The sequence below is a fragment of the Pteropus alecto genome, unplaced genomic scaffold, assembly GCF_000325575.1.
Source record: "Pteropus alecto unplaced genomic scaffold, ASM32557v1 scaffold392, whole genome shotgun sequence".
Classification (NCBI taxonomy): domain Eukaryota; kingdom Metazoa; phylum Chordata; class Mammalia; order Chiroptera; family Pteropodidae; genus Pteropus; species Pteropus alecto.
Window position 1 is genome coordinate 233,592 of NW_006431933.1, and position 15,676 is coordinate 249,267.

General features: G+C 38.1%; 1 pseudogene; it reads left to right on the plus strand.

The window, feature by feature from the left end:
- Window positions 1-1,012: 1,012 nt before the first annotated feature.
- LOC112475612 lies at window positions 1,013-1,131 on the plus strand (annotated as a pseudogene).
- The last annotated feature ends 14,545 nt before the right edge of the window (window positions 1,132-15,676 follow it).

The window sequence follows — 15,676 nt, forward strand, 5'->3', positions numbered from 1 at the left end:
AAAGAGGACCAACTGGTGGTATATCAGGAAATCAGTCCCAACTTTGGGGAAAACTTTTTATTAAAACTTATAGTATTTCTTAATACACAGGAGTTAGCCATATTGTATTAGATGACTCTCTATTTCTTGCATCTTATTCTAAGACTCCTTTTGTCACTCTTCTGATCAGTCTCAAATATAATGGGTCTTGTCCCAAATTCACAAGGCTTTCCAGAGACTGGAAGAGCAGAAATGAAGGCTTTTCGTCAGTCTTCTGGATCATTGTAACATTATTGTTAATAAATAAATAAATAAGTAAATAAGTAAGTAAATAAATAAATAAATAAATAAACTTCCATTATTCTAATTTATTCCTGAACTGACAGGAGAGCGGGATAGACATTTTGGTTGGTGGGTCAAGTTAGAGATCCTTCTCAGAATATATCCTAGAAAGTGGGTACCACTCACTCTAGGGTTAATCTTACTGATATGGTTAACTTATGGCAACTTGATTTGGCCACAGGGGTGCCCAAACATTTGGTCAAATATTATGCTGGGTGTGTCCATAAGGATGTTTCTGGATGAGATTAACATTTGAATCCATAGACTGATTTACTCTCTCCTTAATGTGGGTGGGCCTCATCCAATCAATTGAAGACCTGAAGTAGAACAACAAAAAAAATTGAGTAAGGGAGAATTTAGCCTGCTTGAATACCTGAACTGTAACATCAGCCTTTTTCTTCCTTCAAAGTGAAACTTACACTATTGGCTCTCCTGTTTCTCAGACCTCTGGACTCCAACTGAAACTACATTACCAGCTCTCTTGGGTCTCTAGCTTGCCAACTGTAGGTCTTGGGACTTCTCAGTTTCCATAATTATATGAGAGAGAAAACCCGAGTTTTAGAAAGAAAGAAAGAAAGAAAGAGAGAGAGAGAGAGAGAGGAAAGAAAGAAAGAAAGAAAGAAAGAAAGAAAGAAAGAAAGAAAGAAAGAAAGAAAGAAAGAAAGAAAGAAAGAAAGAAAGAAAGAAAGTAGTCTACGGCTATACCACCCTGAATGTATCCGATCTCGTCTGATCTCGGAAGCTAAACAGAGTTGGGCCTGCTTAGTACTTGGATGGGAGTCCACCTAGGAATACTGGGTGTTGTAGGCGTTAAAAAAAATAATAAATAAATAAATAAACAAACAAACAAATAAATAAAGTAAACCCAGGTTATATAGATATATGTGTACATATATATATATAGAGAGAGAGAGAGAGATAGAGAGGAAATAGTAAAGGTCTTTTAGTTACATTTTATACAGAATCACTGCACCTTATCTTCATTTTCTATCCTCTCTCTCTTTTTGGATAAACAGTTTTGGGTTTTAATATATGTATAAATGTATATATATTAAAGAGAGAGAGAGAGAGAGAGAGAGTCTCCTGTTGGTTCTGTTTCTCTAGAGAATCCTGACTAATACACCTACAGAATATAATACATGTGTGATCCACTGCAAGTTAATAAAATGTCTCACAGTACACAGCCCGTGGAGGATAATCATAAGAGTCATTGACCTGGTCACAGTTGTAACATGAAGTAAGCTGGGACAAAACCAGTGGACCCCATGACTTTTAAGTCACAGCTAGGCCTTGGAAGTTGGAAGGTCCCTGACACTCATGTTCCCACAAGCATCCTGTCAGCTTTTTGGTACACTTAATGTTTGGAGTTTAACCCCCAGAAACAAATCCAGACCTGAGGATAGACTCTCAACTCTGAGGCTATCTGCTTGGTGGAGGCCACAGGAATGGTCAAAGGGCTGAGTAGAAAAGTTCACCAGATACACTGTCTAACTAAGCATTCAGAGAATAAGCAAGAAGCCATGAAACAAAGAAAGTATGTGGTTGAGAGCTAACCTAGTCAAAAATTCAAGGCTCAAAATGGAAAGTAAGAGATGGAGAGAAGACAAAATCCTTAAATACTGCTACTCCTGCCTCTGTGATTCTTGGGCCCAGTTAATTTTGTTTCTGTTGGGACCAGAAGTTTGGTCCTCAAAGAACTTGAGCCTTGCTGCATACCTCAGGGGCATTAGACATTAATTCTCAATTCTAATTATAGGTACTTTATCCCATGATTTTGTCTCATCTTCACTCTTAGATGCATCAAAGAAATTTTATATCAGTTGGACAAATCTTCCTATAATTCTTAACTATTTATGATAAAAGCATTTTTTCCCCATCTACATCCTTGTTCATTTCTGAGGTTAAAAAGGCATCTATAAATTTTGTCTGATAAATCTTCCATTCATTCTCCTCCTCTCCTTCAATATGCCAATCAAGCTGTCAGCTTGCTTTCTCTGCAGATTCATAACACTTCACCTTTAGTCTCATTAATTGATTTGTCTTTTGTTTCACATGAAGAAAACTCATCTCAACACTTAAAACCCTGGGAGTTACAATTCAGAACTTCTCAGCTGTCTTTTGGATTTTTAGCTCCCACAGCTTGTTCTTTATTTTCTCCCCTTCAGAAAGAAAAATTTCCTTTTTTTTCAACTACCTTTCGTTGACCCCATCTTCAAATATGAAGATTTACACTCATATTTTAGCTTTTATATGTGTCAACTGTTGTAAATTTCAAAATGCACTCAAATTTCACTCATTTGGACTCTATTTGGATTTTGTGAAAAGTAGGACAAAACCTGATAATTATCCTAATAGTATTTTGATATACAATCAAAGATGTAATCTGTTTCTTGGAGTACTATTGAACCCAGATGGCCCTAAAGTAAGATTGACCTTAGAAGAAAGCAGCATGAGTGCAAATTATTCTGAGAGCATTCATGCATGCAGGTGACCTTTGCTGATGGTACTTGGTAAGCTCAGTTTAAGTTAATGTAATCACCTGATTGCTGAGAAAAAGAACTATGTTTCTAAAACTTTAAACTTTGGGTTGTGGTTAAGGATGCAGTTTTAGAGTCAGACTGTCTAGTTTGGAATCCTAGCTTCCCTATTAACTTACTGTGTGATCTAGGGCCAGTTACTTCTTGGGGTCTCAATTTCTTATCTGTAAGACATGAGAAAAAAACAATAAATACCTCTTGAAGTTGTCTTGAAGATTAACAGAAATGAGGCATGTCAAATACTTAGCATATTGCCAGAAAGATGGTATTCCTTTATTGGCAGCTTACTGACATTGTGTTCTCCCTGAAGCAGATGCTGAGATCAGGTTTTGAGTGCAAGTAGTTTATCTGGGAGATAACTCCAGTAAATACTGGCAAAAGAGAGTAGAAGTGAGATGGAGAAAGAAAGACAGCCAATAATGGGTGCAGTATCAAATATGTTATTATTGTGGACAATTGAGGTTCAGTCCCACTCATTTACTCTGAGTTGTGAGAAAGAGTTGTGGGATCTCATGGTTTTGCTATACAGGTAGTCCTTGCTCTGCATGGTTTTGATATACAAAAATTTCAGATACCATAGTTTAGTTAATAACACTAGTCCCCCAACAACCTGATTCAAATTTCAGTTACCATGGTATATTAACATGGTATATTGAGTAATTGCATAAAATACAAACTTCACTGCTAGCTCTTTGGTCCACAAATAACAGATGCACAACACAATCAGTGACCAATCATATCACTTCTTTCAAAGCCTGTTGGTGATTGGTCACTGTGAATCTGTTTTTCAGTTCTCACAAGGACATCAAAACATGTACTTGTGTTGCCTACTTGTTATCCAGTGATAAAACCACGTGACATTTTACAAAAACGAATAGTCAAAAGAGGAAACTGGCCAACAAAAATGAAAGCACAGCAAAGAAACAAAAAGTGGTAATACTAGAAGTTAAATTAGAATTGAAAAATAAATGGAGTTATAGAAAAAATAGTTGACTGTGAGAATGTTGACCATGATTTTGTCCTCAAGGGACTCTAGATATGCAGTCAGAAGAACTTAATGAAGGGGAACAGATCAAACTTATAAATAAGAAAAGTGGTTTTGGTGAAAAGAATGAAGATGTCCTAGAGCAAATGACACTGATTAAAACTTCACATTTAAGAAACTCTCAGATATTTAACATTGAAAGTGCAAAGGATAAAAATGTTGGAAGGTGATTCATACTTAGGAGTATGACAATTTGGCAAGGCATAGAAAAGATGCTTGCTTCATATCCAGTTATATGATTAGAAGGAGGCAAACACTGCTCAAACTACTCTTGATAAGTTTTGTACAAAGAAAATATTTTAATTCTCAATGTGACTAATATTTTAAATTGCAGTGTACTAAATAAATTTTAATTTTATTATTTTTCATTTTCTTATATATTTATAGTCAATAGTAAGAGGTCACAGACCACTTGTAATTTTTCCCATTGGTTAAGATTGCTTTGCTTGGTTTGCAAAACAAGGACCACCAGTAATATGTTGTGATAGAATATGCCCAGATTTTTTCACAAGCTCATTGTTACTATGACAATATTAGCAAACTAAAAATTATATAAAGGCAAGCATTTGTATTTTGATAGTGAGAGAATATTTAAATTTGAATAAAAGGGAGACTTGAACATATTTCATTATCTTCATATACCTCAAAACCTCCAATTGTGTGATTAAACATACTCTTGGGTATGTTGCAAGGATTGGCAATAAAGTATTTTTTAGGAAACTCTGACTAGCATGTGTTGCTAATAAACTGAGTATTAAAATATATTTTATGGGAGATGCTTGCAGGTCTTATGGTCAAGAACAGTCTCTCTATTGCAGTAGTTCCCTTCACCTTGCAACAAACCTCTCTAGTAAAGTCTCTCTTTACCAAGTCTGAAAAAAGTATGTATTTTCTGTATACTTATTACCTAATGATCCTTATATGTGATACATATTGGAAGCTGAAATCTCTAGCTTTAACTTGAATTGGCCAATGCCTGCCAAATACAGGAACCTCTCTCGAATATGAGCTGAGTCTGGTCTATAAAGTTACTGGAATTTCTTTTTTTCTCCAATCCAACATTTCCAGCACAGCCCACAATGCAGTCTGTGGTCTTCTCATGCCTATGTCTTGAGCTTTTCCCACTTGGCTTGATTAGGAACCCAAGGAAACAGGGACAAAGCTCTACTCACTCCCACCCCCCTAAAAAGATGTGAGTTTGCATCAGGAAACACTTTAGTTTCCTGTTTTGTGTGTAGTCATTGCTCAATAAATATTCATGGATTGACCAAAGAGTATGATTTGATGCTTTGCGGGAACAGAGCTATAGGGCTCCAAAGAAAGAGGGGACAGGGAAGCCCATAACAGTGGCCTTTGGCTCCTGGCCGTGATGAGACTCATAAGTTGGGTTGTTAAATGGGTTTATATGTTGCTTAAAATAATTACAACAACTTTATTTCTTCTGGGATATTGTAGATAAGTGGTCATTAGGAAGCCAATGAACCCATCCAGATGGCTTGTTGTAAACAAAGTAATGTGGAGGGCACAGGAGAAGCTGGAGAACAAGAGAGATATGGCTACAGAAATGGTCACATTAGTATGTCTCATGGTGTGTTTCATACAGTAGTCACCCTTTAATCTTACTCCCAACTTTTTTTTATGTTTATGGTTGGAAATTTGTAAATAGAGGAAAGTGCAGCAGATAAAATGGTCCCTCTAAATATAAGTGCTGTTCCAATGGTACTCCTTGAATATAACCACTGTTTTCATATTGGATTGTATTCTTCCAGTTTGTTTTTATTTTTTCATATTTATTTATTTATTTTAAAAATCGTGCTAAAATGTATATAACATAAAATTTACCTTTTAACCATTTTAAGTGTAGAGTTCAGTAGTATTAAGTACATTCACATTGTTGTGCAGCCAATCTCCAGAACTCTTTTTATCTTTCAAAACTGAAATTCTATATTCATTAAACAACTCCCCACGATGCCCTCCCCCAACCCCTCCCCAGGGCAGCTATCTTCCCGGATATTTTTTTCTCAACTGTAAAATAGGGACAATATTCCAAAAGGATTGTTATGAGAATTAAATGAGATAATGTATGCAAATTGCTTGCTATAGTACTTGATACACAGTTAGGTACTCAACGAATGTTAGATATAATTATTTATGATTTTGTCTTATGATTTTTTTTAAATGACATGATCAACTTGGGTGAAATTGGTTTAAATAAACACAAATGCAGCCTATAATTACAGAAAGATGACCGAAAAAGGATGCAGGCAAAAACAGACCATACATGGAAGAGGAAAGAAGAGGATGGATATCCTTATCTCAGACATAGAGAGTTAGTATGGAGGTCCTGATCTACTTTGGCTTAATTGGTGGCTGTATAAGAGCCTCAATTTCCCTTTGGCACCTATGGGCAAACAGCTCACAAGACCTAGGCTATTTTCCATTTGTTCTAATGCAGAGGTTGCACATAGCAGTGGGTTTCTGTTTAGCTTAATGCAAAATGTATTATTATTTTTTTAACTTAAATTTATTTATTTAAATTAGTTTCAAGTATACAGTACATTGGTTAGACATCTATATAATTAATAAAATGATCCCCCCACTTGCTTCCTCCCTCCCTTAGCCCTCCACCTACCATCATCTTAATGCTAACTGCATTCCCTCTTCCGTGCTAAAATCTATTATTAAAAAGGTGAATTAGTTCTCAGCATTATTAACTAGAATATTTCCTATAAAAAAGTATATTTAAGGCTTCATTTACTTGGAAGATCTGCTAAAAAGTGTTCCTCACTCTGTTGGGGCAACAATTGACAGAAGCTGCATAGATGGCTCCGACTCAGCCCACTCACATCACTCAATTATGTTACTGCTTAACCTCTGAGGAAGGTGGTCTGTGACATTAACTGGGCAACTTGTTTTTCTTATATCATCAGACAAACCCATATTCCCCATATAAGACCATCACTACTCCTATGACACATAATATTGATCCTACCTTTGTTAGGAAACTTGATATCCTTGGCTATAAATATGTCTATAGATTGTGTTCTCCCAAATTTGCACTTTTAAGAACTGCAAAAGGTTTGATATTTTATACTACTTGCAAGCTAACAAGTTAGCTTAGCACGGTTTCATGGATGCTAACTGAAGACATGAGACTCCTGGGTCAGAGACAAAGAACAGTTCTTCCTTATAGCAAAAGCAGTAGCCAGAATAACAGCATTTGCACTGGTTTCCTAAGTCTCGATTCTCACAGGGCAACACCAAAACTAGGTGACACCTACACATGTGTGGGTTACATTATATGAGAGAGACCTTGAGCTTAGGTAACTTGAATCTTTTATAATATTCAGTAAGCATGATTAACCTTTGCTCTAGAGCAGGGATCTCCCATCTCTGCACCACGAACCAGTACTGGTTCATGGCTTGTTAGGAACTGGGCTGCACAGCAAGAGGTGAGCAACGGATGAGTGAGCAAAGCTTCATCTATATTTGCAGCCGCTCCCCAGCACTAGCATCACTGCCTCAGCTCCACCTCAGATCATCAGGCTTTAGATTCTCATAGAAGCACCGGCCCCTGGTGCCAAAAAGGTTGGTGACCGCTGTGCTACAGGGAGATATTATCTTTGTTATTATGGGCCAGTAAACAAACCTGCCCTTTGCTCCAAAGGGAGACACTATCTCTATCTAATTCTAAGGCTGTTTGCTATACAAACATCTTTGAAAATTTAGTCTGGATCAAAGGCAGTCAGTGTCTCTGCTTGTAAGATGTGCAGAAACACAAAAGACCTATGGAGAACTGTCTCTCAAAATGTACCAGCATCATTTTTCTTGTCAACCTTGCCTTCACTTTAGAATAAATTCTCATTCATCTAAACAGGGAACATTATGTATGAGGTATACTGGATTTAATTTGTTGATTAAGCAAGTATTTATTGCACACTTACAATGATAAGAGAAATCCTAGGCCCTAGAAATACAAACTTGAAAAAGACCCACTTTTCCCCTCAAGGCATTGTGATTTAGGCAAGTAAAACACCAATTACAGTACAGTGTAATAAGTGCCACCTGTGGGCTAAGGAGAAGTAGCCAGCCTGAGGGTGTGGGGTAGAAAGGGATGGATTCCAGGAAGAGAGCTCACATCAGCAGGACCCTGAAAAAAGAGTAGGAGTAACGGGGGAATGAGAAGTAGGGAAGACCAGCACAGGATGCCAGGCAGAGAGAGGGGAAGTGAGAAAAATGGTTGAAGGAGAGGAGAGTTGAGGTCATGAATCAGTGGACCATGATAAGAAATTTGGACATTCTCAAGGGCAATGTAGAAACAACTTCAGAGACAGAGAGACCAGTTAAGAGGCTTTGGCAAGAGTCTGGGCATGAAATGGTGTTGGCTTGAAATAAGAAAGTGGTAATTGAGATGGAAAAAAGAGGACACAGCTGAGTGATATTAAGTAAGTAGAATTGATCATACTTGATGATGAATTGGATGAGGCAATGAAAGGATAGAGATTGTGTCAAGTTTTTGGCTTGGGCAACTGAGTGATTGGTGGTGGCATTAACTAGGATAGAGAACAGAGGATGAGGAACAAGTTTCGGGTGAATACAAAGAGTTAAAATTTGGACACTCTAAGTTCAAGGTACCCATAATCCAAGTGGAGATATCCAGTAGGTAGATAGACATATGCCATACACTTCCAAAATATTATTTTAAATTGCTAATATTAATGCTCTTTATAATTTAAAAATTAATGCTTTAACATATTAAATTATATGAAAATCAATAATTATCAAACAAATATTGTATAATAGAAAGTATAGAATGATTCATAAGCATAGCTAAAAATATAATGTAGTTAAGCAGGCAACTCACAAGCCTGAATAAAAATCCAGGGTACTTAGTATGCTCTCATCATACTCAAATAAATCTTTTAAGGAAAGGAAATAGCACTTCATTTTAAGTCAAGGTGTCATTTCCACTGTAATTGCATATGCTATATTGCTAATGCACCATCTGACAATTTGTGATTAAAAAAACCAATAGTTCACTATATCACAATTCATGATTATTAGAGCTTGCTTTGTGCATATGGTGCACTTTTTAAAAGCTCAGGTTTGTGACCAAAAAGCCATGAGGAAATAGCTAATTTTGTCTGTGATGTCATTACATTATTGCCAGAACAAAATAAAATTCCAAATTGTTAATGAATTGAGTGAGTTTTAATTTTTACAGGGGACTTGTAAAAATGAAACATTCCCCATTAAATATTGCACATTTATTTAATGACCTAAACCAGAGTAGTGCTTTCCACTAAATCCTACAATACATATCTGTCACTATCAGGGAAAACAGAAATGAATAAGAACAGACAGAGCTGGATATCAATTATCCCTTTATCCATCACTAATACTTCCAATTGTTAAATCATATTTGCACTTTTCTGGGTCATGCTATGGTTCATATTTCCCATAGACTCATCATGGAAGCATTACCCAATAGTGAACTTCTACTCACCACTGTCCTGTTCTACCTTAGTTACAACACCTTAATTACTGTGTAAGGAAATACTGTATTATTTTGCTGAAATAGTAAGACAAATAATTCATTTGTCAAATGCAAGTTGTAGTTCAGTCACACAACCACCATCTCAGACTTGTACTCTTTATTTATGTGTCTTTTCTTTTCTCTAAATTTCAGCCGTAGTAGGACATGTCTGCATTATTTCCACTCTAAGCTTTTTTTTTAAAGCCACCACTACAGGAATATTTTGAAATGCTAAAATTTGTTTCTAGGCTGACATTATAGATAATAGATTTTCTCCTCCTGAAGAATATTTTTCAGATAACTACTTATCTGTCATCTATGTTTAAATTCTATGTTTAAATTCTTTCCTCTCCATTTTCCCAAAAAACATTTAAAAAAAGTTGAATAGTGCCTAGTCAATTAGCATGTGGTCATTGGAATGCAGAATAATTGAAGAAAAGGAAGGAAAATGATCAATTTTCTTGTGCATGTTACTGGAGAATCAAGGATCATTGGTTGAAAGTAGTTTTCATTTCAGAACCAACCAACTATTGCATTTTTGACTTTTCTACATCTCTTCACTGAAGATAAACAATTCTATGAAGGTGAACATTTGGATGCCTGATCTGTTGTTTCAATCAAAGCCAGCAATAATTCTGAGGATCATTCCATACAGATCCTGTCAGGGTCAAGGTAAAGCTTCTACATCAAAACCATTGTTGTCCCCTTTATGCTTGGAGAAATTGGCTCCTGACAGCCCCCGAGATTCCAGAGGCTTAGCTGTCATTATTGTTCTGGTTTCATTTGAGAGTAGCTTAAGTCTGGGTTGCCACAGGATCTTCACGATTTGAGTTTAATAGGTATGGGTTATTAGAACAAATTCCAAGAATACAGTGTAAAAACAAAAGAAAATAGGGAAAGGCAGAGTAAAATTTAGAGGTAACATCATCATACAGTCTTGAAGTTCAATGCAGAATGCTAAAGTGTAATTCCAAGAAAGAGTAAATCATGTATAGTTTAAGGTACCTTCTTCCTGGAAGGATGATATATGCATGTGGGATGGAGGAGGGGATTAGCAATTTCAGATCTTTTACCTGTTTCTATTTAGCCATTGCTGGGGAATCAGTACCTCTGCAGTACCTTCCTCTCCATGAAGGGTACTGCTTCCTCACTTTGTTTCTGTCTCCTGACACCAATAGGATCTAGCAGAGAGCCTCTGCTCCATGCTAGGTGACCTGTACAGAGGGTCAGTGCTGTGAGAATTCAGAAGGTGATGATTGCTGAGGAGAATTAGGATGAAAAACTAGCTGGAAGCTTGGAAGTCAATACTAAATGGACTCAGAAGCCAAACTCCCTGGATTTAAATCTCGACTTTGCCACTCCATAACTATGACATGTAGAAAAAATAACTGACCTCTTAACACCTCAGTTTCTTCATCTGTAAAATGGGGCTGATAAGAGTACTCTACATAATAAGATTGTTATGAATATTAAAGAGCTCATGTTGATAAAGCATTTAGTGCTATCCTAGTATTATAAATAACTAATCTTCAAATGCAAGTATAAGTTCCCAGGATGAACTCTTGACACATGATATAGTTGTACACAGAATGGACATATTTTTATGCTAGTTTCGAGTTTCATATTAGCAAGTATAATTATTTTATAGTGTTAGGGGAGTATGAAGGAGCCCACACAGAAGGTGGGACAAAGGTGCAAAGAGAAAAGAAAGCCATAATAGAGGTAAAGAAGTGAGGCTACTCTATGTTCCAAAATCTACACTGACTCTCATGGTAGTCAATAGGCACATGTGGCTATATAAATTTAAATTAATTAAAATATAATAAAATAAAACTCTGGTTCTTTAGTTGCACTGACCATATTTCAATTGCTTGATAACTACACTTAGTTATCACTTAGTTATTAGAGAATCACCTTGATTTTCTCAGTGAGGAGTTTAAAACAAACAAACAAAAGACTCAGAGTGAGATTTCATAGGGCATTTCTGCCAATGCAGTGCCCTCAAGTAATGAGAGTGTTGTTGATGGGCTGAGGAAAGATTCATTTGAAGCTTGAGGGGGTTCAAGTGCAATGCTGCTTGTGACCAGAGGCTTCAGGTTGTCAGGGCAGCATGAGATGGTGGAGATACCCACAGAATAAAAGGGAAAGACAAAGGGGAAAGGGAAGAAGAAGGTATCAAGCATGTATGCCCACCTGGCAATTTTTCTCTGTTTCAGCTCGTAGCTGCTGGAATATTTTGTGAAGTGTCATGGTTTTAAATATTGAGTGACCAGTGCTGTGAGCTGTGAGCAGAACTTTGTCAGGCAAAGGGGCTTATTGATTTTTTTTCTCATTTTGTCCTACTTTCTCCCACATTTCATTTTCTCCATTTGCTTCATGGTTACTCTGGGTTTTGTACCTGTGCTTTCTGTCACTTAAGAAGACAACCTGGCCCACTTACACAGCTATGCCACACAAAGGTAAACTGCATTCTCAGACACACAAAAATGTTAAATACTTAAATGGGCCCGAGAGAAATTATAAAGAACATTCTCTGGCATGTCCTTAGACATTACCAGATCCACTCTAGTCTAGAATATTAAGCAATCTATTTCAGCCGAGCATTCCTCCTGAGACAAAGCCTGTGTCTATAAAAGGTCTGATCTGTTGAGTGGGTGTAGAGCAAACTCACAGTGTACAGGAACCAATAAAGCACTTTGAATCTGGCAAAATCCCCGCCCATCATGGTTACACAGATGTTAGTTTTAGTAAAAACAAATTCAGATGCATTTGCCCAGGGAACAGGAATGGAGGGTCACTGTATTCTGTGTTTACTTTTATATATGTTGGTCACTGAGACTTCATATCTCTTCAGCCAACTCTTCTCTCTATCCCTGTGTTATCACCTCCTGTCTGTGCCTCCTCTCAGAAGACAGCTCAGTTTACCCTCCCTCCTCTCCCTTGCCCTCTTTGCTTCCTCTACCTGAAGGGCTATTAGTCTAACAGAGGTTTTCAGGGAAAAGGGCAGTGAATATTGTTTTTGCAGAGGCAAAACCAATTTTCATTGTGAGCAGGACAATGGAGCTGGAGGGACACAGGAGATCTGGGTCTAGTCACAGCTCTTTCTCCAGCTGGCAGGGAGACTTGGGACAAGTCACTTCTCTTAAGGGCTCAGGTTTCCTTGTCTGTAAAACAAGGTTCTCTATTTGAAGTTCTCTATTTGTAGTGTGGGGGCTAAAAAATATTAATACTTGTCCTCCCACCTTCTAAATTATAGCCGGGCTAATAATCAAATTAACAGAGACTGATTAATGGAAGAAAATCAAGTTTTTAATACATGCACATGGGGAATTCACATAAGTATGAAAATTTCAAAGACAGTGAGCAACACTGGGTATAGATGACATTTTTGGACAAAGGAGAAAGGTGAGGATTGAGGAATTAGATTTCAGAAGTGAGAATGGGCAATTTACATGTAGTTTTGAGGAAGACGGGAACACACATGGCAGGCAAATTCTTGCGCTTGGCAGCAGAAACAATGGGACACAGTGGGTATCTAGCTAACCGTCAACTCCTGAAGCCTTCTTATTTACCATACTTAATTCAAATTAGGCTAAGGCAAACATTCTAAGATGTCCTTCCAAAACAGGTTTTTCTGTCTGAATATCTTGGGGAAGAAATGAGGTTGGGCATTGAAAGCAAAGTTGTCCTGAAAATCATCTTTTTATAAAGCCTGAAAATAAAATAAAATAAAATAAATAGTGTGATTTATTAAATTATAAAACTATTCATTCATTGAAAACAATGAAAGCAATACACACACACACACACACACACACACACACACACAGAGGAAAAGTCAGAATTACCTAAAATCTCCCCACTCAGAATGAGATTATTCTCAGGAGAGAATGAGATTATTCTCAAGAGATCTACCAGATAACTCTTCTTTCTGAAGGCTCCATGCCCAGAGAGGACTTAACAGATAACAGCTTGAATTGCCTAAATATTGAACACATTCTATGCAATAAAAATAATCAGAAACAAAGGTAAAGATTTATGTGTCATATTTATCTTGTGTCTAATCAATCTGCTAAAGTAGAACAAACTTGGGACATGAAGTTAGAACATCAGCGTGCTAGTCCTGACTCAACATTTTTTTGGCTATTAGTCAGAATCAAATCGATTGCCCTCCATTTGCCTCTGCCTTACCCAACACACACACACACACACACACACACACACACACACACACACCTTTCCTCTCTCTTTTGCCCTGGTGTGCCCCTGTGTACTGACGTCTATGGACCACATTACCCTTGCCCCTTGGCTTTAGTTGGGTTTGGTTAGTTGGAGACACCAGCAGGAGACAGGAAGATGGGAGGATTGAAAGGTATATTTATTCTGCTCCCTGTTATAATGTGATTTGGGAAGCTCCTGAGTTCCTCTACCTCTATAGCCATAGTTCATGTCAGGAGGCTTCTCTTCCAAGGCTGCAGCTCTTATCTTGTTCTGGTAATACAACCTCCTCCCCTTGCCCTTGCTAGCCCATAGAAGATGAGTCCTTAACAGTTCCCCACCATCCATGCCCTGTCAGTTACCCTTCAATCTGCCCACATCAGTGTAAACAGCCTCTTCATTCTACTCTCTTTAGTTCCCCCGTTGAGTGCACCATCTGTTTCCTGCCAGACCTGCCTGATACAGAGTCTAGCCAGTAAACAGAACTCTCTTGAGCGTTTAACACAGAGCACTTTAATGCAGGGAGCTGGTTACCCAGGTAAAGGAATTGCTGAAAAGCCAAACAAGCCACTTAGCAACTCAGAGATTATCAACAGCAAGAAAACACAAAAACAGAGGGAGAGAAGGAGAAGGTCCTGACACAGGCGCTGAGGAATCAGAGTCAACCAGTCAAAGCTGGCACCAGGATGGGTCTGTACAGCAAGGGAAAAGACATGGCCTCTGTGGAAGAACCCACCTGAGGCAAGGAGTGGGGGCCTAGCTTCTTCCTCCCTCCACCCTATCTCCCACCCATTTCTTCCATTGGCTACACCCAGCTACAAGAGACTCCTCAGAAGTTTGGCTTGTAGGAGTCAATTTCCTGCCATAAGAAGCAGAACAGGTGAAGGACAAGGAGAATAGACTGAGAACAAATAGGTTCAGAATGAGCACAGTGGCTGTTATACCTTTGACCAGTTACTAAGCCACTATGAGCTTTTGTGTCCTCATGTGGGAAAAAAAAAAGTTCATGCTTTACCTGTCTTATGGGGATGCTCTGAAACAAACCTAAATGATAGAGTATGTTGGAGTGTTTGGTAAACTCTAAGGTGCTCTATAACATAAGGTATCTGTCTGAGTGCCCTAGAATTTATGGACTTGTCAGTTTCTAACACTATTACTTTTGTTCTCAGGCAACAGCTTTTAGTGTAATACCTCAACCAAAGAAAAGCCTTCACCAGATCAATTCTCTTAAACTGCCTAGGAGCCCGTTTTGCAAGGAAAGGCCATTAAAGTGCAGGCCTGGGAAATGCAATCATTTGTTTGTGACTCGAATCTACTGGCTACCAAAAAAGGGAGTTTGCAGGGGAGCCCCCAGCTCCTGTCTTCAGCAGCCGTGCTACGTTCTTGAGCACATGTGCCCAGCCCAGTGTGGCACACAGAGAAAGTGTGTCCCCTTAGGTTCCCACACCAGGCAGTGTTTAGGGAGGGATAGCAGAGAGCCAGATGGAAAAGACACATCTCTGCACAAGATTAACTTTCCTGTCCCCTGGGCTCTCAGTGAAACCAGAAGCCAAACTGAGGAGTCAGCAGTCTACACAGAATTCCTACCCCACCAGCGGGATGCCTTTGTTTAGCACCTGCTTTGCAAGGATGGTGGAGACTGTCTCAATACTTGCCTAATTCTCTCTCCTTCAGCCATTCATTTCTGTTTTGGTCCTCTTCCCAGGAGATTCCTTTCTTCCTTCCTCCTTTGTTTTAATATGCATCTCTGAGAGCGATCTGAGGCCAGCCTTTTGAATCACTATACTACATTTTCTCTGTAGTGGTTCTGAAATCTGACTGCATTTGGAACCATATGGGGAGTTTTTGAAGATCTCAATGCCTTCGCCATGCTCTGGGCCAATATCAGAATCTGGGAGTGACACTTAGATTTTGTTATTTTTAAAAGTTCCCCAGGTGACACAAATTTGCAGCCAAGGTTGCAAACTACTGTTTTAGGAGAAAAATTTAATCTCATCACATTGCAAAATTAAAGCCATG